Raw genomic sequence first — 6,701 nt, forward strand, 5'->3', positions numbered from 1 at the left:
GCGTTTTTCTGAGCTGTACACTGAAATCTGGAGAAGTTTGCCTGACGGGTCGCGCGCCTCTGCCTGACGGGTCGCGCGCCTTTGGGACCACATTTGGGGCACTTCCAGGTGGCCAAATTGAGCAAGAGTAGGCTTTTTGGAAAGGTCTGTGAGTCTACTTTCCAACCCAACTGGAATTTCTGAATTTGGTGGTCATTTGCCCCTCCAAAATTGCAATCTCCCAAGACTGCTTTCTGCAACTCAAAAATGTGGCAGAAAGTCAATTTTTGCTTGTTTTTTGACTTTCTGGAGGCCCAAAACTTCATAAAATCTCAAGTCCATTGATGAGCATATGTAACTTCTCATGAAAAATCTGGAAATGCTGAGTTTTTGCAAAATGGAGTTGCCATGATGAAGGGTCGCGCGGGGGGTGAGACCCGTTAATGGAGAAAACTTGTAAATTGCCTGAAAAAACCAAAATTTACCCAAAATGCTCAAAATTTCTTGGGATTTGTGCTGTGGCTAGGCTATTTAGTGCCTTGGTCCTTCAGTGAAGCCTCGGCCAAGATATGAAGGGGATCAGGCCTCTTTCTCCCTTTTTGTGCCTTGGCCAACCGCCTTTGGAACATCTTCATCTTTGCCTTGCACACGTGCATTCTCGCCCAATAATGGTTCTTCATGTTTCTCAACAATTTTTTATCTTGGTTGGCCTTAGCCAACAGCCTCTCCAAGTGAGCATTGAGCCGGATAAGCATGGACTCTCGCTCAGCGGGCAATAGATCACCGGGTCTTCTTCTATTCAAGATGCGATCTCCACGAATCCTCCACAACTCATCAAGAGCTTGCTCATCCTCCAACACTTGTTGCGCTGCTCCAGGTATGAGATTGTCCATTGTGCCCCCTCTAATCTCCTCTGCAATGCATCATTTTCAGCTCTAAGGTGCTGAATGATCTCCTTTGACTCTCGGCTAGGAGAACTGACATCAAGATCAATAAGCTCTATATCTGGAACACCTGATGGTCCCTCGTCAATCTTGGGCTGTTTGCCCCTCCCTGGTACCTGTGTTGCTGAAGAAAGCGAGGCCCCTTCCACCTGATGTGGAGATAGCACTCGCTGAGCCGATGAAGAAGGCGAGACCCCTTCCACATGCTGTGGAGAAAGTACTCGCCGAGCTGCTGCAAATAAGGCCCTCTGGCCTCTCTGATAAGTAACCAAAGGTGAGGAGCTGACATGTCTAGTGACAGGGATGTCATGCTGCTGTGATGGTCCTCACTCCTCGTGAATAACTTCAGGATGTGGCGGTGGTGGTGCTGTGAAAAGCTCACGAGAGATAAAATCCTCCCATGGGATACCCTGTTGTTTTGACTGTTTGAGATGCTGCAACCTTGAAGCAATCCTGGGTTATTCAGCAGCTTACTGGCAAATTTCTGTGGAAAAATCCCCAACGGGTCGCGCCCGTGTAATTTTTGCACTGGCAAAGGTGTCCTGATGGGTCGCGCGCCTTCAACGGGTCGCGCGCTTTTGCAGGAGGCTTTTGGAGGCCTTCCCGGTGTCAGAATCGGGTGCAGGATAGCTCGTTGGAAAGGTATTTGAGTCTAATTTCCAACCCAACTGGAATTTTTCAATTTGGAGTTCATTTGACCTGTCAAAAATCAAATCTCCCAAGACTGGTCAAAAAGTGCCAAATGAGGCTGCCTCAAGGAAGAGTGCTGTTGCAGTCAACTTTTGAATGCCTTCCTCAACCCCAAATTGAGCTCATGATAGCTCATTGGAAAGCTATTTGTGTCTAGTTATCATTTTACCCATCAAGAAAATCATTTGACCAACCAAGCTAGGAGAAAATTTGATTTTCCCAAGGTCACTCCAGAGGTGTCTTTGATTCTCCTGAGGAAATGGTATTCTTGACATTTCTCTCAAACGATGACACCTGTGCAAAAAGTGAAGGAGGTTTTTCTTCCTTGGCGTGTTGTGGACAAAAAACTCTCTCAGTTTCCCAAAATTCATCTTTGATTGCTCTGAAACATCATTTGAGTGAAACTTGTCCCGATGTGTGAAACAAGAAATTTTGTCGAAATGAAGCGAAATGAAGGGGATAGGGGGCTTCTAAATTCGTGGGGAAATTTTTGGGAGTGGGGAGGGATGCTAGGAAGCAGGGGAAAGTGGAATCTCAGAGATTGAGTGAGGGGAAGGGGTCCAAAAGGGCAAGATACAGGCCCAACCTAGAAAATTGCCAAGTTGTAGCTAGAAACTAGGGTTTGTGCAAAAATGAGGAATTTGGCGGATCTAAGGGATGGGAAGCATTTGGTAAGGTACTTTAAGGATAGGGGAAGGTGTATGAAGATCAGGATACAAGTTTTACTAATGATTTGACCGTCCAAGGGAAATTAGCTTTCAAAACCCTAGGAGAGGGAAATGACCTTACCTAGGCACAACTGAAGCATGAATAAGGTGTAAAATGACTCATTTGACACTGAAATGATAATGACAATCCTATGAATGATGATAGACTCAGCTGAATAGTGACATAGATTGGCATTTGGGTAACTTTGAAAAGAGTGAGGGCAAACCCTAGACTTAATGCCTAGTGACCAAATTTTTCTTGAAGACTCACTGAAATGACAAAATTTGACCTTGACACTCTGAGACCACTTTGTAAGAACATATTTGATCACTGTAGGAAGGCTGGAAAGACTGATACTAACATAATCCATGCATGAAGAACATGTTGGCCATTAGGGATCATATATTAAGTAAAATTCCCGAGGCACATGTATACAACAAACACCACTAGCTCTAATAGAGGATCATTGGAGCCACTACTTGCTCCTAAAAATAACTAGCTTGTCTCTTTGATGCCTTGCGGGAGGAGCCAAGGTGAAAAGTCCTTTTCTTGTACAATGGTGGTGTATATATAACCAATGGGGTGATCCTTCACCTCCCTTGTGACTCTTTGACTATCCTCATGACTATTTGACTTCCTTATGTCTTTTTGACTTTTACATAACTCTTCATATTTTGTACATGTCCTTTGGACTTCCACTTTACAATACATTTTTGAATAAGAATTTACATAATCCACAAAATTGATGTGCATATGATGAATTATAACATGAGATGATATGACACTGATGACATGGACTGCATGATGACATAGAAATTTCAAGTCATTCCTGTTACTTCTTACTATGTGTCTTCATGAGAATGATCTTCTATCCACCTTTAAATGGATTAGAGATGAGGAGACTTTAGTGTCATCAGGTCTTGAGCTGTGATCGCAAATTGATGTCCCTTTTCATTCTCCTAATTGATGAACTCTCATCTTGAGCTACAAAGGTGTATTCTAGCATGTTCTCCTTCTCCATCTCCTTCATCATCTTGCCATAGCAAGATAGAGTTCTTGCATCTGCAATTCTCTCATGACAAGATGACATCAGTCCAATAAATCCCTATTCTAAGATGTTACATGATGATCCACCAACTGAGCCAGAATTGGGTGGCAAGCCGAGGGAGAGGTTCGGTTACTGCGCAATTGTGTAGCTCAAGAAATTAGGGGTTAGGCTTGAGCCTTGAGACCGCGCAATGCACAATTCAAGCTGGGCTGAGCATGATGACTACCTAGTTGGGGAGCCCAAGGAGCCGGGTTGAGGGCTTGATGACTAAATTTTCCCACTACATAGTGTTGGAAGGACAAGGAGGCTAGGTGACTGTGAAATTGTGCAGTTCAGGAGCTTAAGTTCTAGGCTTGAAGGATGAGATGACGCAATGCACAGTTCCGGCCTGGCTAGAGGGCAGGGTTGCGTAGTTTTGGAGCTTCGGGCTCGGGCTTGAGCAATTAGACTACATAGTGCATAGTACGTGGAGGTAGGAACTGCACATTTTGCAGTGCCAAGAGGCAGGGTTTCTACTAGAGGGTTGAGACTGCACAATGCACAGTTCAGGAGGGTCGTATGAGGCTATAAGTTGCTTGGCCGAGAAGCTTTCTGAATTTTACTAAGTATGGGATCCATGAAGCTGATGTGAACAATGATAAGACTTGATTGTGATCACATGCTTAGAACAGTTTACGACACAACATAGATCATCAAGAACACATGAATGACAAACTTCCCTCAGTGTGACAACTTTGCGACAGTGCTTAAAACTTTGGAAATGAGTGCAACACGTGTTTACATGGTAAGACCAACTCACTTACACAAATATTAACCCTTGAAACCACCAAAACTAGATTTTGTACATCGTGCGACACTTAACATGCGAAAAGACGACACTTTGATTTTCTTGCAAATGGGACCAAAACACTTAGAGAAAAGACGTGTGATAAGTCCTTATGTTTGTGACAACAATATATATGATCAAGGTAGGCTCCCAAATTTGGGTATAGGCCAAAATTTTAGTGGGTGTTGTAGCAGCGACAACACTTGGCGACACATTGGTAGAATTCCAGCTTCTTTGTCTAGGTTGATTCTTTTGTGCAGGGTCTAGTTCCTCGGGGAGTATTGATTCATCGTGCAGATCACTTTGGCACACTATGGACTCCACTAGGCCTTCTCAATGGCCCGATGACTCATTATGTATACTATTTTTCCCTATTGAGAGGTTTTATTGTTGTACTATTGAGCTAACTTGGTGGGCTTGTCACCAAGTCATGTCTTTGTTGAGCATTATTTTATTATTTGGGGCTAAATAGGATAAATTAGGCTATTTGAATCCCCTATTAGATTGTATAAATAAATGAGAGGATTATTCATTTCTCTCGTAATCATTGGGATTGGATTAGTATCTCTTGAGAGATTTTCACACTTTTTGTTGGGATAACTATTTGGAGTTTCTTGATGCACTATGATGTTTGGATTTTCATTGTTGTCTTTGTATCTTATTTCTAATGCAAAGTGGATGAATGGATATACTCTCTCTCTCATGTAACTCGAATTTTTGATCCTGTCTTGTTATCTTACTTGTCAAATGCATGTAATTGTTATCATTATTCTTGTATGGGTTAATTGTAATGTGAAATTCTTTTGGGACCTTGAATAACTGATTTAATGCATGCATTTCTCTTTGAGGGATTGGGTGAATGTTCCTAGAGGCACCTCTAAGGTTGAAAGACCTTGAAACTTCATCTCTTTGGCAAATTTGAAGTATAAATCCCTATTGACTTAGTTGCTTCCCTTAGAAAGGCTAGCGAAGATCGATTAGGAATCCTTAGCTCACGAAAATTCTCGATCTATGGGTATCTTGAATCTAATGAGTCTAAGAAATAAGGCACTGATCCTCGTACCCCTTTGGTGGTCAAATTTACCTCTCTTTCTTCATTTTTTCGAATTCTAGGCTTAACCCTAAAGGATCACCTGGGGCATCAAGAGAAATTCATTCTAGCCATTCAAAACCCTCGAATTTGGGCCCACTACTACACTAGGGTTATCTCTAGAGGTCCTCCAAATTTCAAGCAATTCCAACAGTGGAATCCTGAGATATAGCAAGCCCTAGACACAAGTCCAACTCTTGCCCTAGGTTGATTTTATGTTAGTGTCCTCATTTGGATCATTGCATTAAACTCTCAAGGAAAATTAGTCCTTTGATCTTCTTCTCCTCCCAAATTAGGTCAAGCCCATCCTTGAATGATCAACTCCATATCCTTAACCTAGTTTGGGTCCACTTGGCTTCTTTGTGGTCCTACAAATTTACAATTCAAATTCCACAAGGATTACATAGAATCCATTTCTCCATAAGGATCCTTAAGTCTAGGAAGCCCCTTGTCAAGGTATATCCTCTAGAATTAGGCTCAAGCATCCTCTTAGTCCTTCTTAAAGAGCTTATCACCTTGCTTTCAAAGCAAGAAATCCAATTATTTGAGCTTCTCTTGTGAATAGGCTTTAGGAATCACCCATGTCTTATTATTGATCCATCCATTCTCGTGATTCCCTTTATATCGGGTTTCCTCCCATCGGTGGAAGTCTATAAAGAGTATGGAGCCTTAACTAAGGTGACAGTGCGCTATTGCTCCATCGTTGCCCCTTGACCTAGTAGTTGCTCAATAGGATCCCCTCCTAGGACCCCTACTAGTTTGAGTGGTAATAGGTCCACATAGGGTTAGCCTCCCCATCCCCTTGCCCACACCTTGGGTTGGGCCAGAAATGATGCCTCGAAGGTTGATGCAGTTAAAAAGAAAAGAAAAATCATAATTTGGTGACTTACAACAGGAAATATAACACAAAATGCGAAAGATGGCCGGAACATACAAATTTAGCACGTGGACAAAAGCCAAACATGAGCTCTACCCCTTATCTATGGCCATCATCCTAGTTCATATGGTCCCTAGATGAGCCCCCTCTACATTAATGAACCTGTGATTTTCCCAACCCCTGGTAGGCAATGAACTACCCCACCTTAAGGGGGTATCTAATGTTGTACCCTGCACATCATTCTCTCATCCCCTCGAGCCCCGAGTAAAAGTGAAGAAAAATAAATCAGAGGCAAAAGCCATATGAAGAAGGGTGGAAAAGCAAATTTCGGAGTAACTCATGTACCATGATTGCTCCCTGCTACACTCATATACCCAGCTGTGGGCTTCCCCTATTATAGCTACCCTTGTACCTTGGCATGTGCTTAGAGCCTTCCCTTGATTCCCACTCCATTCCATCATTATATCACAAGCCACCTACCACTTGATGGATGTCCCATGGACATGTCACCCATTTTAAAGGTTGAAACCACCTAATAG

The sequence above is a fragment of the Pinus tabuliformis genome, chromosome 9 (assembly GCF_031772625.1).
Source record: "Pinus tabuliformis cultivar Carrire ecotype Pingquan chromosome 9, CPIR1, whole genome shotgun sequence".
Lineage (NCBI taxonomy): Eukaryota > Viridiplantae > Streptophyta > Pinopsida > Pinales > Pinaceae > Pinus > Pinus tabuliformis.